Here is a 22,341-nt window from a genome sequence, read left to right as displayed (position 1 = left end):
AACAGTTCTGTGATGCCCCCTCCTAGAGACATCACCTTAGACATCTGTCTAGTTAGCCTGTGCCTAAAAACAGCACTGGTTGATTCATACTATAAAATGCAGATGGTTGTTCAATGTACAGTAACACACAAATCCTTAAAGGCTATCATCATACTGAATGGGATAGTGGACAGATATCCAATTGGTGATGTGATATAGCATCACAGTGTAAAGCATCCTACTAATGGGAACATCTGATGTTGTATTCTATGCACAGTATTATATTTTTGCTTATCACAATGGGTCCTATGCATTAAACCTCATCCCTTTAATGCCTATTTTATCTCACCTAAAGGGGCACTATGGCAAAAAATTGTAAAATGAGCCATAAATTACTTTTCTCCTATGTTGCTGTCACTTACAGTAGGTAGTAGAAATCTAACAGAAGGGACAGGTTTTGGACTAGTCCATCTCTTCATAGGGGATTCTCAGCAAGGCTTTTATTTTTTATAAAGATATTCCCTAAAAAGGATTTAAACAATGATGCTGACCAGCTTCCCTGCTCGCTACACAGTTTTTTTGGCAGTTGGACTCCAACTGCCATTCATGAAGTGCTTTTGAAAATAAATAAATCCCTGAGAATCTCCCATGAAGAGATGGGACTAGTCCAAAACCCGTTGCTTCTGTCAGATTTCTACTACCTACCGTAAGTGACAGCAACATAAGAGAAAAGTAATTTATGGTTCATTTTACTCTGGAAAAAACTTACTTTAAATGTTACAATTGTTTGCCATAGTGCCCCTTTAAGTACATCAGGTCTTATATGTGTGCTAAACTATGCATACAGCATTGCAGTACAAGATGGTTTTCAATGGACTGCTATGAATAATGTGAATACTGTGTCACAGGATGGATTTTTATGGATATAGCTCAGTGAACAGGGGGCAAATACTTTTGTGCATGTTCAGCAATACTCTTGGTTGCATATATATATATATATCCCATCACAGTCCATCTCACTGCTATATTCCACTGTACATCTCATCCATAGACATTCCAATTAAAATCAGGGACATCAAACCCACCACCATGGACAACCGTTGAGGAACAGTCTCACTTCCACTGACAGACTAGTCATAGAGTGCTTTACTCTAGGATGCCACAGTGCATCAGGGATCTCAGTGCCCCGTTTCCTCCAATTAGGCTAAGCTGCAGCACTGCCAGCATGTGTACACGCCACTCAGACAGCTCCTCTCCATGTGCTGTTGCTGACTTCCTGGTATGCCTATTCCCTGCCCAACATGTTTTGTCACTGCCTCATGACTCCTCAGGGGCATGGACACTAGACACAGTACCAGGCTTCTTAGTGTGTTACTATTGCTGCTATTGAATGAGGTAAGGAACAGTGTGTGGAGAGAAGCAGTGCGAGAGGCGTGTGCACACGCTGAGAGAGCCTTTACAAATATTCTAGGCGATTTTATCTTTTTGGAGCACGTGAGAGCATTTTAAAATAAGTTTTACATGTTTTTACTGAATCATGCTATGGGGGCTTTCATTATATTTTAAAGTTTTAAGCTGAATACACTGAAGCAAAAATTTGCTGGGTTCCATGATACAGTAAGGCATCCTGGAATAAAGAACTGTTTGATCAGTCTGGCAGTGGCCAATGTGATTTGGTGAGTCTGCTCTCCACTGGGTGTCCATGGTGGTGGTTTTGATATCTTCCAATGTTCACCTGTCACACACCTTGTTAGGCCTACGTCTAGGCCTCCGTGCCGGTGCTCGCCTCCTGCAGGTACACCACTCCTGCCTCAGTGCAGTACAATCGAACAAACGGAGACAGCACACAAATGGCTTCAGTCAAATTATTACAAACTATTCAATACAGTTATTTGACTGAAGCCATTTGTGTGCTGTCTCCGTTTGTTCGAGTGGTTTTGATATCCCCGAATTTATTTGTAATGTCTATGGATGAGATGTACAGCGGAATATAGCAGTGGGCTGGACTGTGCTTGAATATATACATGGGACTGAACATTCACGGTTCTATACATATGCTTGGACTGCATTGCACATATATTGGGACTGAATTGTATATGAGATCAGATTTTATTACATGGATGTGTGCTTAAACTTATTGTTTAAAGCGGGAGTGTCACCATAAAAATCATAGTGATAAAGTGATAAAAAGATGCTAATCCTGCATTCAAAACTTTCAAAACTGTTTCTGCTGTTATGATTTATCGCATACTTAAGGAGCAATGGCCCTTTAGTAGTCAGTGCCAAACAGTTGCATGCTGGGGGTTCTTTGTATCTATAATACATTCTTCCTCTTTCCTTTATTTCCCTTCCTAGCTGCTTATCTGAAACCTGATCCTCTGCTCCCTTGTGTTTACAAGCAAGGCTGAGGTGACTCAGCGATTGGAGGAGAAAAGAAAAAGAAATTTAAGGGAAGAAATGACATCAGTATTTAGCCTCAGCTGTGGGCAAAAGACATGGTTCCCACCAGGAACAGAATTCTCTTCATTTACTATATAAAATTCACTGAAATCAAACTGTGGACAGTACAATACATGTGTTATGTAAGTAGATCAAGTATTTATCTACTTATATATGTGTTTTTAGCATAGTATGGCTAATCCTACTGCTTTAAGATTTATTAAGGGTTGCCAAACTAAGTAATAGCATACTCAGATATTAGAGTATTTAGGAATATAATCACTGTAGAGCTTTTTAAATCTGTGAATATTCTTGGTTACACCTGCATAATTTTTCTTTTCTTTCCTTTTTTTCTTTTCTGTTTACAATAAGCGCTCATTAATGAATATTAATCAATTGTGCCTATGCTAATGTAAATGATTTCTTCTGTCCCTGAAAAAAACTTTACAGACTTAAAAGAAAAGAAAAAAAAATGATCTACCGCTTGTAAGAAAATAAATTAGTAAGAATGGATGAAGTAATGAAAAAGGTACGCAGAGGTGGGCATAGAGTAGGGCCTGGGGCGAGTGCCATATGCAGGGCCTAGAGTCATAAGTGTAGGCCATATACTGTACCACCACGCTCATGGGCTAGTCTGCCTAATGCAGTCTGGCTCAATGCCATATGCCTTATTATTGTTTAAAACAATTAAGTTTGTTAGTGTAAGAGGTCTAATGCAAGTTTTATTTAACATAGTGTTAATTCTGACCACGGGCAGAGCAAGGAGTGCTTGTCCCCCCGTGTCACCTCTTGTCCCCCCCCCTGTGCGTCACTTGTCTCCCTGTGTCCCTTCTGTTTCCCCTGAGCCACCTCTTGTCCCCCCTGTGCGTCACTTGTCTCCCTAGGTCCCTTCTGTTACCCCTGAGCCACCTCTTGTCCCCCTCGTGTCACCTCTTCTCCCCCCTATGTTCCCCCTGTGCCAGCTCTTAGGTCATCTTGCCCCCCTTCATCCACCGTCGAGCCTCACCGCTCTTCTGCTTGCCACTGAGCTCTGGTCATTTATGGTTATTTTTGCCAGCGCCTGTGACATTATGAAAGGCACCGGCTGGAAGTAACTATGGTGATGTGGCACATTAGTAGTGATGATTGGCGCTCGATTGGGGTTATGTAAGTTATGGCAGAAGGGACCACGGTGCAAACAAGATGCAGAAGTCATGGGCCGCGCAGCACAAAGCAGCCCAGCTTGGAAAGCCCCCCTTCTAAAGGGAGGCCCCAAGCATGTGTGTGCCTTGCTTGTACGCTGTAAGTGCCCCTGCTTGTGGCGCAGAGCCTGGGGCGACTTCCCCACTCCCCTTCCCAAAGGCCACTACTGAAGGTATGTATTTAGGTGATATGATGCCCAGGGAAACCTGAACATAGGCAGGTGATGGCAACTTGAGAAGAAAAAACTTTCAATAGAGCCAATTACCACTTCTGATCTACCCGGGGCCTGCTCATAAGAAGATTTCCCAGTGATTTTACATCTCTATTTCTGCCCTTTAGCTCAATAACTATATATACACTGTATATAAACACACACACTAGCACACATACATATGCTAGAGGTTTTTTTTTTAAAAGCAAGCTAAATTAGTTTAGATTCCGCCAAGAAGGAGATAAACAACATGTGGTGCTACAGCTGTGGCTGAGTGTTCTACAAGGCTATAAACTCAGGTCACAGACAGAAAATCATAGTTCATACAAGCAACATCTTTAGATATCTGACAAATTTAGTACTTTTTACTCAGCACTTTACTTTCATTGCTCTTTCGGCTGGCAATAAAGCATGCCTTGCGAACATCTGCACTGATGCATGCTGTCAGTAAAGTGGAAGTAATTAAGTATTATTAGTGCATAAAAATAACCAGCATAACCCGAGCAAAGGTTCCTGTTTTCTGGCTGATAGATTCAAATTCAACTTAAAAAAATTGCATGAACAGTGAAAGCAGATGTGGTTTATTGATCAGTCATATATCAGCATAGAGTAGTTTACCAGGACCAAAGTGATGTGTTCTAGTTTCAGATGGCTGCATAACTTAGTACTTGTCATAGTAGTGTTATTACACAATCAAAAGTAAGAGTATTGTTCCTAAGCCAAACCAATGTATAAAATATACAACAAAGTCCATAGTATCCGGCACTGGCGGGGTTTGCCTGATGCTGGATACATGTGCTTACCAGTTGCTTGCGCAACCAGCTGAAAAAGCACAAACCTCCCTCACCATGCAAAATAGAATGGAATACCGTGCAAAATAAAATACCGAGCCTCCAGCAACGTCCTGTACCTCCTAGCAGGCTGCTGGCGCTTTTTCCAACCTCCTCCGAGTCAGGTGACATGTCGCCAGGACACTGACGCTGTAAGTCGCTAGGAGCTACAGGGCGTTGATGAATGCTCAGTGAGTATTTTAAAGGGAACCTAAACTGAGAGGGATATGGATGTTTCCTTTTAAACAATACCAGTTGCCCCACAGTCCTGCTGATCTCTTTGGCTCAGGGCCGGGCTGAGGCATAGGCTGGAGAGGCTCCAGCCTCAGGGCGCAGTGTAGGAGGGGGCGCACAATTCATTCAGCTGACATTCCTAATTGTGTTTGAAGCAGAAAGAAATAAGAAAAGGGGATACATAGCAGTGACTGCAAACCAGATAACTAGATATTAAAGAGAAACTCCGACCAAGAATTGAACTTTATCCCAATCAGTAGCTGATACCCACTTTTACATGAAAAATATAATGATTTTCACAAACAGACCATCAGGGGGCGCTGTATGACTGATTTTGTGCTGAAACCCCTCCCACAAGAGGCTCTGGTACCGTACGGTACTCTGGGCAAACTGCCACAATGTAACAATGACACACACAGGAAATGGCTGTTTATAGCTGTCTGTTAAAGCCAGAACAGCTACATAATCTGCCCACAGTAACAATGTCACCATGTAATACATGTCAGAATGTGAATCTGGGAGAGGAAAGATTTTACAATGAGCAAACTCTGACTAAATCATGTATACATAATTATTGTAAAAATTAAGCACCTTTTTATATTAAATTATTTTCACTGGAGTTCCTCTTTAAGGTGTTGGGGAGGTTGTGGGCCCTGTGGCACCTCTTAGTCTAATAGCAATCAGTGTGTGACGGCTGGGGTGGCAGGGATGGAGGGGCGCACTTTGGTGTCTCAGCCTTGGGTGCTGGAGGACCTTGTCCCGCCTCTGCTTTGGCTGCAGTAGTGGCTAAATCACACACCTGAAATAAGCATGCAGCTAATCCAGTCTGACTTCAGTCAGAGCACCTGATCTGCATGCTTGTTGAGGGGCTGTGGCTAAAAGTATTAGAGACACAGGATCAGCAGCAGAGTCAGGCAACTGGTATTATTTTAAAAGGAAAAATCCATATCCTTCTCAGTTTAGGTTCCCTTTAAGGCCAGCAACCCCCCTAAAGAGTCCCCAATATTCCCTCAGGAATGCCAGTTAGTTGAGACTTCCGTTTGCCTGATTTCCGAATAATGGGGACTTTGCTGTAGATATAAATTATTGGTTATGACAATAGGCTACTATTTTTTTATTGCTAGATTTTTGAATCCACGTTTGAAATAACACCCTTTTGTATCTGCTCATGGGAAGTGCAGGAAATGTGTTCCTCTGTGTATGGTAGGATTGTTGGTTCCCTTGACATTTTTGTGTACTGTAAATTCCATCTTTTAGCCTTTAATCAGCAGTAATAGTTCCAGAACACTGCAGGCAAATAATTGTGTCACATTCCAGAGTTTACAAGGTTAAAACTGCAGAATGCAAAAGCTCAGGTATGATAATTTTTCAGAGATATACAACTGTTCATTGCCTCTAACCAATCGCCTTACGTGTGCCATGGATACAGGTTGCTGGACGGGCGGACGGAGATCTCATCGCTGGAACGGTGAGAGCAGGTGAGTAATGGGGCGTCCAGTTAAAAATGGCGCCAGCCAAATAATGGCGCCTGGTTACGCACGATATTTAAAAAAAAAACGATATTTATCGTTTTACGAAAAACGGTATTTATCATTTTTATGAAAAACAATACTTTTCATTTTTGAGAGTTTAAAGTTCCTTTCCTGGGTGTGTGTGTGGGGGACAGGCAAAAATGGCGCACAGCGCCAATAGTGTCAGAATGGCGCTGCACTTAAAACGATATTTATCGCTTTATATGTTATTTTTTTTTTTTTTTGCAGGGATCGGGCTGGAGGAGAGGCAGCGGGCAGTGGGCTGGCAGCGGGGGTCCGGCTGGAGGAGAGGCAGCGGGCAGTAGGCTGGCAGCAGGGGTCGGGCTGGAGGAGAGGCAGCGGGCAGTGGGCTGGCAGCGGGGGTCGGGCAGGAGGAGAGGCAGTGGGCTGGCAGCGGGGGTCGGGCTGGAGGAGAGGCAGCGGGCAGTGGGCTGGCAGCGGGGGTCGGGCTGGTGAGGCAGCGGGGTGGAGGGAGTAGGTAGCATGTGTATACATTACATTGTCCCGGCCGGCGATCACTCCTTCACTTCACAGCTTGCAGGAGTCCTGCATCCAGCCAATCACCATGCGGAAACTGAAGCCGCATGGTGATTGGCTGGATGCAGGACTCGTGCAAGCTGTGAAGTGAGGAGCGATCGCCGGCCGGGACAATGTAATGTATACACATGCTACCTAATCCTACTCCCTCCACCCCGCTGCCTCTCCAGCCCGACCCCCGCTGCCAGCCCACTGCCCGCTGCCTCTCCTCCAGCCCGACCCCCGCTGCCAGCCCACTGCCCGCTGCCTCTCCTCCAGCCCGACCCCCGCTGCCAGCCTACTGCCCGCTGCCTCTCCTTTACATTAAAACGGTAAATAGCGTTTTATGATCTGCAGAACGGTGCGCCATTTTTTACTCTGCGCCATTTTTGACTGTATGTGTGTGTGTGTGTGTGTGTGTGTGTGTGTATATATGTGTGAGTGTGTGTATATATTTTGGAAAATTTAAAATACTTACCTAAGGAAATTTTCCTTTCCTGGTGCAATTCCATGGCAGCATACTATGGGTTACAGGCCCGCCCCTTAACCCCATTGGACATATTAACTATAAAATGATTGATGAAGCATAGACCACCATTCTTGTAACTATCGTCCTCCCATCTGGGTGGGTTCGCATGCTGCCATGGAATTGCACCAGGAAAGGAAAATTTCCTTAGGTAAGTATTTTAAATTTTCCAAATTCCCTGGTGCTTCCATGGCAGCATACTATGGGATTTAACTATCTACAAATCTCAGAGGGAGGGATAAACATAGTATTCATTAAGCAATAGTAGCAGTAGTAATAATTGAACGACCCACAGACACTGTAGAAAGAACAGACGGGTCAACCCTATAGTGGTCAATGAATGTATTGCTCGATTTCCAGCCCGCGGCTTTGCAGATGGAGACTAAAGAGACTCCCGCCATTGCAGCCCAGGAAGATGCTATACCCCTGGTCGAATGGGCCGCGGTATGGAGAGGAGGAGGTAGACCTTTGGCATTATAAGCATTACATATAGTTTTTTGAATCCATGTGGCAATAGTCCTCGTAGTGGCCTCTCTACCCTTCCTGTAACCCACTGGAACTAGTAAAAGGCGTTGAGAAAGTCTGAACGGTTGAGACAACTTCAAGTATTGTTTCAGTATTAAAACTATGTCCAGTGGATGAGGTGTAGCAGGATCCTCATGATTAAAGAAAGCTGGTAGAGTCCACTCATTATCAAGGTGAAAAACAGTGACCACTTTGGGAAGGAATTCCAGAACTGGTCGTAAAACTACCCTATCGTGATAGAACACAATGTACGGGTCAGAGGCCCCCAAAGCATTTAGCTCCGAGACCCTTCTTGCCGACGTGATTGCTAATAAGAAAGCTAATTTGTACGTTAAATTAGTAAAGGAACAATCTTGCAATGGACAAAAAGGGGCAGAGCTCAGAAAGTCCAACACCATCGGCAGATCCCACTTTGGGAAGAAATTTCTTCTGGGTGGTTTTAGTTTTAAAGCGGCTTTTAGAAACTGCCTGACCACTGGATTAATCGCCCATCTCTGTCCTGAAAGAGAGGAGAGAGCTGTGACCTGCCCTCTCAGGGTATTGTAACTTAGGCCCATCTCTAGACCCGCCTGGAGAAAGTCCAAAACATTAGACACTGAAGCTGATACGGGGTCAAAATTAGATTTTGCAGCATATTCCACAAATTTCTTCCACACTTTTTTGTACACTAAGTTAGTCGATGGTTTCCTTGCTTTAAGAAGAGTGTCGACTACTGCCTGCGAGCATCCTAGGTTTGCAAACCTCTGCCCTTCAACATCCAGGCTGCTAGATGAAGTTTGCCTGGATCCGGGTGAAGAAACTGTCCCTGTGTTAGCAAGGTGGGAGAGTTCTTGAGAAACAGCGGCTGTGAATGGGCTAACTGTAACAGAAGCGGAAACCACAGTCTGTTTGGCCAATAAGGTAAAACTGCCAGTACCGTTGCCTTCTCCACCATGGTCTTGCGCAGAAAGCGAAATATCAAGGGAACCAGCGGGAAAGCATATAGCAGAACCGGTGGCCATGGTTGGGACAATGCATCTACTGCGAGGGCTGTTGGTGACGGAAAGCGGGAGAAAAACTGATGCACTTTCTTGTTGTATATTGAGGCAAAAAGGTCCAGTTGTGGCTTCCCAAAAACTTGACATATTAGCCGAAAAGTTTTCTGATTGAGGGACCATTCGTTGTTGTCTATCACATTCCTTGATAGGAAATCCGCTTTGGTATTGAGATGACCAGGAATGTGAACTGCCTTGAGAAGCGATAAATTTTGCTCCGCCCAATTCAACAGTAGAGTTGCTTCTTGAGAAAGAATTTGACTGTGTGTTCCACCTTGATGTTGGATATATGCTACTGTGGTTGAATTGTCCGTTCTTATACAGACTGACTTCCCCTGAAGATAGTGACTGAATGCCTCGAGGCCTAGACGGGCTGCTCTCAATTCTAAGAAGTTTGAATTTTTTACGACAGGCTGACACGGCCACTGAGCCTGCACCATTCGATTCTGGCACCATGCACCCCAACCGAAGAGACTGGCGTCTGTGGTGACATACACCCACTCCACTGGAAGAAGTGAAAAGCCCCTTTGTAGGTGATCTATACGTGTCCACCACAGAAGTGACATCTTCATTTGCGGCAGAATCCTTATCGATTGATGCATATCCTTTTTGTTCCACTGAAGTAGAAAAGGAAGTTGGAATCCTCTCATATGAGCATGTGCCCAGCGCACCATCGGGATTGTTGCAGACAGTGTCCCTAAGAGTTGAAGGCATTGTTTGGCCGAGAAGTATACTGCTGTACGAGCTTTCTGAACCCATTGGAGAATTGAAGGAATCTTCGTTGTAGGAAGAGATACAGTGTTGTCGATTGTGTTGAAATATGCTCCCAGATAAACCATGGTACGGGTAGGTGATAACTGACTTTTCTGAGCATTGATTATCCAACCTAAACTTTGCAGGAGTAGTAGGGCTGATTCTGTGTCCGACAACAGCTTCTCCCTGGATGTTGATATTATGAGAATGTCGTCCAGGTAGTGAAATATGCGGATCCCATTCTGTCTGAGAAGAGCTATTGGAGCTTGAAGCACCTTGGAGAATGTCCTTGGAGAGGTTGACAGACCGAAGGGGAGTGCCACAAACTGTAGATGAAGATCTTGAAGAACAAATCTCAGGTACCGAGAAAACTGAGGGTGTATTGGAATATGAAAGTAGGTGTCCCTTAGATCTATAGAGGTCATGAAATCGTTTGGTTGAATAGAAAGAATTATCGATTGGAGAGACTCCATTTTGAATCTGGGAAGAAGAATGTGTTTGTTTAATCTCTTCAGGTCTATCACCGGCCTCCAATCCCCGGACTTTTTGGCAACTAAAAAGAGAGGTGAATAGACGCCTTTGCCTTTCTGTGAGGTCGGGACCTCCTGAACTGCGTTCTGTTGCAACAATAGCTTTATGTACTGAAGAAGACATGATCTCTTTTCTTTTGAAACAGGAAGGTGAGTTGGAATGAAGATGTTTCCCGGGGCAGACTTGAACTCCCACCTGTGACCGTGGGTTATGGTCGACAAGACCCATGGGTTTGAGATCTTGTCCGCCCACACTCGAGCGAAGGAACTTAGCCTCGCGCCGACAGGCGGAGTGTGGGCGGACAAGGCCTCAAAAAGATTTTCCCTGAGCCTGACGACCAGTCGAAGCAGGTTTTGCAGATTTTGGTACCGATGACTGAGTCCCCTGCCATCTCCTCTGGTATTCCTTCCCAGGTTTATACGATTTAATATTTCTGAATTTCTGAAACTGTGATTTTTGTGTAAAGCGTTGCTTTCTTGCTCTTCTGTCCTGGGGAATGTCACCTGATCTTCCTCCAGTCTTCCTGGAGATTGCTGAGTCCAGCTTTTCCCCAAAGAGATTCTTTCCATTAAAGGGAATCTTCACCCATGTTTGCTTTGAGGTTGAGTCAGCATTCCATGACCGTAACCAGAGAGCCCTCCTGGTAGTTACTGTACCCAACATTGCCCTCGAGGAGGCTCGGACCCCATCTATGGCCGCTTCTCCAACAAAGTCCGCAGCTATTTTGAGATCTTCCAATGCTGACACTATTTGTTCTACCTCAGCTCCTGACTTAACCGCTTCCTCTATATTGTTAGTCCAAACTTTCATTGCTCGCGACAAAGAGGTAAGGGCAATCGATGTCTTACAGGCAGCTCCTGCATTTAAATAAGTTTTTCTGAGGTCGTTTTCCATTTTACGATCCAAAGGTTCCTTAAATGGGACCGAGTCATCTAAAGGAAGAGTCACGTGTTTAGCTAAGTTGGCCACTGAAGCATCTACTGATGGAGCGGACAGTAAGGAATGGCCATCAGAGTCTTTTAACGGATAAAGTTTCGCCCATCTATTGGCAAAGGACGTCTTCCCTTCTACCTTCTTCCACTCTTCCTCCATAATTCCTTTAATCTCCTTCATGAGGGGAAACGCAGGTCCCACCTTGGCTAATTGCGGATAGTATTTCCCTATCTCCATGGATTCATCATCTGGGTCAGTCCACTGTATTGAGTCTTTTATCGCTTTAATTAGCGGTTCAACTAACGAGTATTGGAAGGCAATGGGTTCTTCAGAATCTGAATTAGATTCTTCTGACACTTGAACGTCTATTGGGCATGACCCGGTTGGCTCAGCCGCATGAGAAGTTGACGGATTTTGAGGTATCCCCAAACTGGATCCTGACGTATTGGTCGGCATTTGGGCAGATATCTCTTCTCTCACTGCTTGCCTGATTAACTGCAATACTCTAGATGAGTCTTCTGCGGGATTAGTAGTGTTTTCCTGCAAACATCGTTCACACACTATTTTCCCCGTCATTGCTCTCCTGCCACACATCCAGCAATCAGAAGCGCGTGGTTTAGGTGGAGACTGTCTCCTCGGAGGAGAGGGCGAACGACTCCTGGATCTTGACCTTGATCTGTAATAAGGCTGTGGCGTCGTTCGTCGTGACTTTGATTGACTTTTTCTGGAAGTAGAATGATATGAAGAGCTTGATTGGTAGTTTCCTGATGCTTCCTTGGAACGTTGTCCACTCGATGTCTTAGGTCTAGAAGGGCTGAGAGGAATACTAATTAGTATTCAATAAAGCCATTGACCCTCCTTTTTTTTTTACAACAGGTAGCTTCATCATACCTACGATCATTTTTCCGAACTTTCGTGCCCCCCATCAGGGAAGTTGTTTGCTGCAAACGCATAAAGAGAAAATAGGTAAGAATTAGAAATAAAGAAGAGTAGAAGCACTTTCCCCCTCCTTTTTTTTTTTTTTTTTTTAAAACAGAAATTACTGTTATAATAAAACTGCAATTACCTATAATAGACTTATAATAGGGTGACCAGATGCAGCACAGCAGGTCAATATCCCCGAAAAGGCGATGCCTGGAAGGCTTTCCAGCAACCACAGGCGGGAGCTTTAAGAAAAGCAACCTTCCAGGCCGAGTGCGGGCGTTTAAATAGTAGTGGAGCGTCCGAGCATGCTCAGACGCTCCCTACCCACACACAAGATGGCCGCCGCTACCCGCAGAAGGGCGGAAGGGGCGGAACAGAGGATGGAGAGAAAAGCCTCCAACATCTCGCGCGCGCGCGAGGACGCCATAGCGTACCGCTCCACCCTCCGAGCGGCGTCCCCCGACAGCCCAGCCGCCCCGTTCCTCCTCGCGTTCTGCCACAGCAAGGCGACCATCCTCCGCCGCCGGAGCCCATCCGGCAGAACCGTCTCCACTACAGCCACCAAAGGAGATGAGTACAGCAAGAAAGAGGAAGGAAAGGTAAAGCCAAGATTCTTTATGCGCAGCGTGGCACCTTATAACTTGTCTCCTAACAAGTGTAGAAACCCGGGATCGGAGCCGGCCCTCACTGAAGTGCATTTAGCACTTACTGGAGTCCTCCACAGGGAAAGGGATAAACCCTGCGGGCTAGCTAAAGTAAGCAACAAATATGTCCATAGGAAAGGGAGGACAAAGAAAAAAGAATGGTGGTCTATGCTTCATCAATCATTTTATAGTTAATATGTCCAATGGGGTTAAGGGGCGGGCCTGTAACCCATAGTATGCTGCCATGGAAGCACCAGGGAAATATATATATGTGTGTGTGTGTGTGTGTGTGTGTGTATACAGTGTGTGTGTGTATATGTGTATGTGTGGGTGTATATATGTGTGAGTGTGTGTGTGTGTTTGTGTGTGTGTATGCTTGTGTGTCTGTGTGTGTATCTATATATGCGTGTGTTTGTGTGTGTGTGTGTATATGTGTGTGTGTATTTATTTAGGTGTGTTTGTATACACACACACACACACACACACACACACACACACACACACATACACACACACACACACACACACACACACACACACACACACACACACACACTAACACACATATATGTATACACATACACACACACACACACACACACACATATATATATATACACACACACACACACACATATATATATACACACACACAAATACATATATACACACACACACACACACACACACACTGGGAGCAAACCCCATATTCAACACATTTCAAAATGATATTTATCGTTTTATGACTTACATTTCAAAACGATATTTATAGTTTTATGGAAGTCATAAAACGATAAATATCGTTTTTAGTGCGGCGCCATTTTTAACTCATAAAACGATAAGTATCGTTTTATAATGCAAATTAATGCGGCGCCATTTTTACACTGTAGACTCTGGTGCTATTTTTAACGGATCCCAGCGATGCCACGCATCTAGGGGAGATGGGGAGTGCACGCCCTCTAATTGTTGCAGCCCTGAAGCACATGATTCACATTTCCTCATGGAAGAACCACCCCTTTGTTCTGTTCTGTGCCACCCACTTATTCAGTGGGGAGGGGCCTGTAGAAAAATAGAGAGAGCGCTGAGGACACTCCCACACTGAAGCACTGTAAACATTTCTAATAATATAAAACACCACATAGGGATAGTATACTCGTTGCTTTTGAAACATCAGTCTGCCCACATAATACAGAATTCCCTGTCCAGGTGGACCCAATTGGGGGGAAGAATGGGAGGATTGCCTCTCCACCCTTAAACTGGTTTCTCCCTGTGTCAGTGAGCGACTCACGCAAGTGTATACTTTGCATCAAAGCTACTTAAAGAGGAACTTCAGCCTAAACAAACATACTGTCATTAAGTTACATTAGTTATGTTAATTAAAATAGATAGGTAATATAATCTCTTACCCACTCTGTTTTAAAAGAACAGGCAAATGTTTGATTTCATGATGGCAGCCATCTTTTTGGTTGAAAGGAGGTGACAGGGAGCATGATACACAGTTCCATGATACACAGTTCCAACTGTCCTGTGTCCTGAGCACCTCTCCCAGTTGCTAGGCAACGTGAATAACAACATAGGAAATCCCATCATGCTCTGCACAGCATCAGGGAAAAAAAGCCCAGGCTTTTTTTCTTTGATGGGTGGAGCTTAGCTAAAAATGCAGCTGAAAATGATGCTTTGGTAAGAAAAACAAAGTTCTGATGCTGTGAAACTGTTAAAGAAACGCCAAGCCTTTTCAGTTCTGCTGAGTAGATTTTTCGTCCGGAGGTTCACTTTAACCCCATCCGAACTGCTAAAATTTTCTCCCTCTGCATCAGCCTCATGCCCTAAATGTTTTGCTCACAACCCTTTCTTTCTCCACCTCGCAGATTTCTGGAAACAAGTCACTGACTTTTTGCATGACTTGATGGGGTCTCCAGTAGACCCAGACATCAAAACTTGCATTTTCAATCTTTTACACGAAGACACCCCTAAATATGACAAGGTCTTGATCATGGAATCCCTATTTGCTGCTAAGCAGTGTATTACCTTCAGGTGGCTATCGCCGATCCTCCCTACCCTTGAAGCTTGGAGGGCTAGAGTGTGTAAACATCTGCCCTTTAAGAAATTAGTTTATGCCCATAGAAAATGTCCAAATAAATTTAACCAAATTTGGGATAAATGGTTAAACCACTAAACCTACCTAATCCATTGTTTCTTATTTCTTTCTGTCTTCATTGCGTGTAACCTTGTTTTGGCGCACGATTCCATATCTCTTTTGAATAATTCTCGTTTTTTTTTAATGTACATACCTGACCAGTGTGTAGACTACTTACTCTGTATAATATCTTCTGATTGCCAGCATACAATGGCCACTGTTTTCTCCTTCCTTGTATACTTGTATTTTATACTGCACTAATTTTTTCTCTCAATAAACACTTTTGGTTGATGAAAAAAAAAACATTTCTAATAATGGTCATCCAAATCAAGGTAGTTTCAGATATCCTTTCCCCATCCAAGGACATTGTTTAGCTTTTTAGCAAAGTCCCAATCAGCATGTCCTGCTCTATGGAGAGCAGGCCCGGAATGTTACTTTACAGAAGGGTTCTGAGTTGAATTGTGGCTCACAAAATTGCTATAGATTCCGAATCTCCCAGCAGCATCTTACATCCTAGATTAAAGTACATATATAGTGAAACTGAAAAATTGTAAAATTTACAATGCATACATGTAAATGTAAATTTCTCACATAGTAAAATATATTATACAGTACTTTTTTTCCTCTGTTGCTGCCATTTACTGTAGGTAGTGAAAATTTGACTGATCTTTCAGGTTTTAGACTAGTCTATTTCCTCATGCGGGATTCTCGGTTATTTTTTTATTTTCCAAAAGCACTTACTGAATGGTAGATGCCTAATCCAACTATCAAAATAGTGTGCAAGTGAGCATTGTAGCTTGCTGACATCTTTGTATAGATTCTTTCCAGTAAGCGCTTTTATAAATAGTAAAGGCAATACTAAGAATCTCCCATGAGGAGGTGAATTAGTCCACAATTTGTCAGGTCTGACAGGTTTTTACTACCTACTGTATGGGACAGAGCATAGGAGAAAAATAACTTATATTTCATTGCTCTCTGGGGAAAATGTAATTTTGTGTATGTCTTTTAAATTTTACGTGACAGTGGTACTTAAATATTGATAAGATGCTTTCATACAAATATGGCATAGCCAGCAGGAATACATACTGTATAAGGAATTAAAGGATTTTTATAAACTGACCTCTGTCACCAGAAAGGAAAGAAGAGGAAGACATTCGTTAGCGTTACTGAAAGCAAACAGCACATAATACAGCTTCATGACGACTGTCTGCCTGATACTGGGAAGAGGTTTGCAAAAACAGTACAATTAAATTACAGGATAAATAGCTTTCCAGGCAGAAGAAATCTCATGGTGGGAGTATTTTCATAGGGATTGTGTGTGGAATGACAGCTTCCGTCAGACAGGCAGCAATATGTGTTTAGAATGGCAGCACTGACTCTAGTACTGTTTACTACGTGAATGGGCTGGGACACACTACAGCAATTTTGGATGCATTTTTGAAGCTCCGACAATTGCCGGCGCTTTCAAAAATGCTTTGTTAGTGTAAGTCAATGGTTTTAAGCCCACTAAGCTCTTGCGTTTTTAGAAATCGCACACGCAGGACAAACAACATTTTGTGAGCATTTGAGCTCCAATACGTAGTATATGAATTACCCTAATCACTAGAAAACTGAGCACAAATCGCAAACAAAATGCTGACACAAAGCACTAGCGATTACGATAACGCTTTGCGATTTCTAGTGTGGCCTAAATGTGATTGGCGATTGTGTGACATTGCACTTTTACATCTGAAACTACTATTATACCCTTTCCTGCATGTACCATTTTCTATCTATCCTGAGTGCGGTGTAATTCTGTGTGCGACTGAAACTGGATAGATACCCTCAATAAAATAAAACATTGCTGTCTGTGTGTGTATGTGTGTATTTGTATATATGTATACTGTATATATACACACACACACACACACACATACTGTATATACAGTATATATCCTCTATAATAAAACTCCTGTGTGCCTGCGCCACGCTGTCCCTGTGTAGCTGGGTCCGTGCTTTTTGCTACTGCGCATGTGCGCAGCACGGACCCAGCCTCACAGAGACAGGAGGATGGGGCCAGGGAGCCAGGCGGGCGTGTGAGCGGGCGGCCGGGGGTGGAGCGGGTAGCGGGCGGCGGCGAGAAAACACAGACCTAGAACCCATTTTTAAACGAGCTTGGGTCTGCTAGTATAATATATATATATATATATACACACACACACACACACACACACACACACACACACACACACACACACACACACACACACACACACACACACACACACACACACACACACACACACACACACACACTCAGTAAGACCCCTAAGATCAGGCACAGGCTGGGATTGCTTGATGCTGGATACATGTGCTTGTCGGTTGCTTGAGAAGTCAAGCAACAGGTGCTAAATTAACACTAACCGCCGCCCCCGGGCAGAGTGGTGTCAACTTACAGAACCTCTGGCCGCTGCCTGCTACACTTCCTGCAGCTCCCAGTTGCGTGTATGTGAGCCGATGTGGGTCAGGTGACACGCCGTGTGCCATATGCATGCAAGAATGCAAGAAAGCTGCTGGGAGCTGCATAGAGGTTCGGCAAGTTGCTTCTGCTGTGCAAAAACTCTGCAAGCATGGAAAGTTCTGCCTCTGTTCTCCCCTAAGGAATGCCAGTTAGCTGAGACTTTCCTTAGAACCCTTAAAAATACTCCCCATAAATAAACAACTTTCTTCAGAAAATCTTTGAAAGACCGATTACCCTTAGTCCTAAAACACATTTACTAGGAATCGCAGGTGATATAGTTCCCAATAGGAGACTGCTGACACTTTGGGATCTCCTATGCTATTATGCCAGAAAAACTACTATTACCTACTGGATTAGACAGGGTCCTCCAACAATAAAAGAATGGATCACAATGGTCAACGCTGCCTTACCATTTTATAAATTAACGTACATTCAAAGGAAGTGCCCTCTTAAATTTGAGAGTATTTGGATTCCATGGATAGAACACCTCAAAAACCAAGGTATTGACTATGATTCACAGAACTAGTGCATTTTACAATTAAAAACGTTTGGTTATCTCTGATCATGCAAGCAAGACCGGGTGAGGTGGGGGGGAGGGATGTTGGGGTTCTTCAGGGGAATGTTGTAAATGTATGTTATTTGTTGTGCTTTAAAACAAAAAAGATTCAATAAAACTTATTTGTAAAAAAAAAAATACTCCCCATGCCTAACCTTAACTATCCCCCCACACATGGCCGGATTTCTGGCAAGGCCACATAGGCCATGGCCTAGGGCACCAGATAAACAAGGGGCGGCCTGCAGACAGTGGGCATTATTTGCAGGGCATTATTTGCAAGTGTCCAAACAAATGAAAGTGGTCAGGATAACTGCACTATTAGTACCAGCTGGCATCTGCCTGTGCTGTGCTACAGGCAGCTGCAGTCCGTTAACCAAACGTTTGTGAACAGTGTGTGACTAGCAAAAAGCCAGACCTTGTCCAATGACATAGCAGCAGCTCCAGGCAGTTACAGAAGGCTGGGTCTCACACACTTGGTGTGGGGGATGAAAGGACCAGGGGCAGCACCAGCAAATAGTACAGAATACAGAAGGCAGCCTCTCACAGTACCCATTTCTTAATTATTGATTGGCCAGCGCTGTTACCCTGGAGACAGCAGTGGGTACAGGACTCACTTTTACGTGTTGCAGACCCCACCCAATGTCCAATTGTAAGCCACTTTTGACTATGTGTGTGTGGTGGAAGGCTCCCACCACGTCCATCACCTGTAGATCGCTTGATTGACCAGTTCCCCCGTGTGACATGATTGATTCACTTCACGTTGCCATGGAGACCTCGGCACTAGCCCCAATAGTGGACACCATGGTGCAAATTTCACTGTATAGACACTGTGTGTGTGTGTGTGTGTGTGTGTGCGTGTGCGTGCGTGCGTGTGTGTGTATATATATAGTATGTGTCAGCTTTTCATTAAACAAATTCTGAAGGCAATGTTTAATAATGTATCATCCGAGTCGCAAACATACACCCAAGGTATTTTTAAAGAGGAATTTTTTAATCTTCTTAGCACTAGTTTATTTTTATGATTATGTCCTTTTGAAATTTATAATCTACCAGCTGTTAACTGCAAATACATTTTAGCTCAATTTTATAAACTCACAAAGCATAAACTGTAAAGCGCTCCATAATTTGTGGTCAAGCTGTGACAATATGTAGAGACACAGTGCCATCTGCTGTCCGAGGTGCAAATTGCCACAGCAATGCAACAACTTGCTGCTAGCAACCTTTCAGCAGATGTGATTTACACATACAGCTTTGCAGGGCTTATTCTCATGCACCTGCCTGCGTTTCTGTGAATTATTATTATTATTTAGTATTTATATAGCGCCGACATATTACACAGTGCTGTACAGTGTATATATATATATATATATATATATATATATTGTCTTGTTGCTAACTGTCCCTCAAAGGAGCTCACAATCTAATCCCTACCATTGCCATATGTCTATATTATGTAGTATAAGTACTGTAGTCTAGGGCCAATTTTTAGGGGGAGCCAATTAACTTATCCGTATGTTTTTGGAATGTGGGAGGAAACCAGAGTGCCCGGAGGAAACCCACGCAGACACAGAGAGAACATACAAACTCTTTGCAGATAGCGCCCTGGCTGGGATTCGAAACGGGGACCCAGCGCTGCAAGGAGAGAGAGCTAACCACTACGCCACCGTGCTGCCCTATATGAAAGCAGCATTTTGTGGACAGCAACTATGGTCTGGATTCATCAAGACTTATCGAATTGGTTAACGACAGTTCGGTAAAATACCAAATTCGTTAAGTTGATTTGAGGATTCATCAAATTTATCTACAGCTGTTAGCGAGCATTCGGTAATTATTCGGTAATGATGCGATAAAACGGAAGAAAGTGCAATTCATGAAAATGAAAGTGGGCGTGGTTTAGCGTTACATTTAGGATTAGTTATCTCCTTCACTGCTCTGTCGTTATTCCTGTCAGATCATTGCTGACAGAGAAGATAGAGCTATTTGAAGTGGTTATGTATCAGCTGAGAGTGATTCAAAGGCGCAGAAGGGCAAGAATAAGGTCTAGAACCATATCAATTTGCAAGAGAATAGATTTATTTGCTATACCAGGACATCTGCATTTCTCTTGAATCATCTTGTAAGAGAACACAGGCAGTGCCAGGGTTAACTAAATTGCTAGCGGCACTATATTTTTTTTCAGAAAAGGCTCCTATCAAGCCGCAGCTGGTGAAATTGTGGGATTGTCCCAAGTCACTTCCAGAATCCTGGTCCAGGTGTTACGGCCTATTCAGAATGTTGCTACATAGTGTTCAAAGGACTGCCTTTTACCCACAATTCCATGGGAATCTTATGGCCTTGTGTTAAATTACGGCTGTAAAATGGAAATATCGACATGTTACCGAATGGTTATCGAATTGTTATCGATATTTTATCAAATTCACACCGAATGCGGAAAAACCTTGATGAATACAACTAGAAATCGATAAACTTCGAATGATCTTGGGTCCAATCACTGGTGGTAGCATTAGGGGCCACTGTATACATGATACATTGTAAGGTACCTTGAGGGTTGGAGACCGATGTGCTGGAGGTAGCAGCTCTTGCAACTTACCAACGGGAAACCCTGGAGTGGAAACAGGAATCTCCAGTTGGCACGGGGCAGGAGCGCTTGCAGGAAGTCACTGTAGCGCTCCCACAGGTTGAGTCTGGTACTGCAATGACTCAAACACCAGGTAGACTTGGGGACTGAAGCAGATCCAGGAACGGGCACAGGTCTGGCAGCAAAGCGGATACTCAAACAGGCGGTGGTCGGCAGCAGAGAGGGTAGTCGTACTTGGCAGAGGTCGGCAACAGAGCGGGTAATCAGACAGGCAGTGGTCGGCAACAGAGAGGGTAGTCGTACTTGGCAAAGGTCGGCAACAGAGCGGGTAGTCAGACGAGCCAGGTTCCGTAACATCAGATCAGGGCAGAGCTTAGTCAGCACACGGGAACACACACACTCACAGAACTTGCTGCAATACTACAGCAACCAGAGTGTGGTGCTCTCCAGGCTTAAATAGGCCGTTTGGGCGTGCCCAGCGTAACGTACGACGCGCGTGCGCAGAAGCGCACGGCGCGACGCAACGCCCACGTCAGAACAACATGTACAAACAGACGCCCCTCACGCGCGCGCGCGTGCACGCGGCACTCCCAACAACGCCTTCCGGCGCCATTGCCTGCGCCGCCCGACGCGACGCGCATGAGCGCACCACGCCAGGCCGCCGATTATGGAGACCGGCCGAGATGCCCCCGGACGCCTGCCGACATCCGTGCGTGCCAGCCGCCTCGCCTGGACAGGTAACTGACCGTGACAATGCCCCCTCCTTAAAGGCAGCCTCCGGATGCTCTCTGATACAGGCTTATGAGGGTATTTCCGATGAAACTCCTTAACTAGGCGATTAGCATGAATATTAACAGCTGGCTCCCAAGAGCTCTCTTCCGGACCATAGCCTTCCCATTTGACCAGATACTGGATTTTTCTACCTCTTCTCCTAGAGTCCAGAATAGCCTCCACCTCAAATTCCTCTTCTCCATCAATTTCAATAGGTGCTGGAGGGCCCACATTGCGATCTGGAAAAACATCTGCAACTGCTGGTTTAAGAAGAGACACATGGAAAACTGGGTGGATCTTGAGAGTCTTGGGAAGTGTAAGCTCATAAGCCACTTGACCAATCTTCTTTTTTACAGGGAAGGGACCGATATACTTAGGTCCCAGTTTGCGTGAAGGACCTGGCAATTTCAGATGTGCAGTAGATAAAAACACAGTATCTCCCACTGTTAATTCCAGCTCACCTCTTCTATGGACATCAGCATTTCTCTTAAACGCCTCTTGTGCTTTAGCCATGTTGTCCTGAAGAAGCTTGTTATTGTCAGAGAGGAAGTGGACTAGCTCCCCTGCAGCTGGTACAGATGCTTCTGGAATTAGATTAGGCAAGAAGGTGGGATGAAACCCGTAATTTGCAAAAAACGGGGATTGTTGAATAGCTGAATGACAGGAATTATTGTAAGCAAATTCAGCCAAAGGTAACAGATGAAGCCAATTATCCTGTGTAGTAGTCAAAAAACACCTGAGGTACTGTTCTAAAGTCTGATTTGTTCGTTCCGTTTGTCCATTTGACTGAGGGTGGTAGGCCGATGAAAAATGTAATTGTATATCCAGTAGTTTGCATAATGCTCTCCAAAACCGGGAAGTAAACTGAGTCCCTCTGTCAGAGACTATATCTCCTGGGACACCATGCAGCCGAACAATTTCTCTGATAAAGGTAGTAGCTGTTGTTTGTGCAGACGGCGTATTATGCATGGGTATGAAGTGCGCCATCTTAGACAATCGGTCTATT

The 22,341-nt window shown here is 44.3% G+C and overlaps 1 protein-coding gene across 3 annotated transcripts in view; it reads left to right on the top strand.

Moving 5' to 3' along the window:
• The first annotated feature begins 629 nt into the window (after positions 1-629).
• The window catches only part of CCDC122 (coiled-coil domain containing 122), a 108,728-nt gene continuing 87,016 nt past the window's right edge, over positions 630-22,341 (top strand). For 2 of the 3 annotated variants that reach the window (XM_068267770.1, XM_068267768.1), the window contains exon 1: positions 18,453-18,583. The gene's annotated coding sequence lies outside the window, so the exon portion shown is untranslated. Of the gene's footprint in view, positions 686-18,452; positions 18,584-22,341 lie in introns of those variants that run through there. The other variant, XM_068267769.1, reaches the window with a different exon arrangement.

The sequence above is a fragment of the Hyperolius riggenbachi genome, chromosome 2, assembly GCF_040937935.1.
Source record: "Hyperolius riggenbachi isolate aHypRig1 chromosome 2, aHypRig1.pri, whole genome shotgun sequence".
NCBI lineage: Eukaryota > Metazoa > Chordata > Amphibia > Anura > Hyperoliidae > Hyperolius > Hyperolius riggenbachi.
Note: the sequence above shows the minus strand (reverse complement) of the source record. Positions and strands in the feature narration are given on the sequence as shown.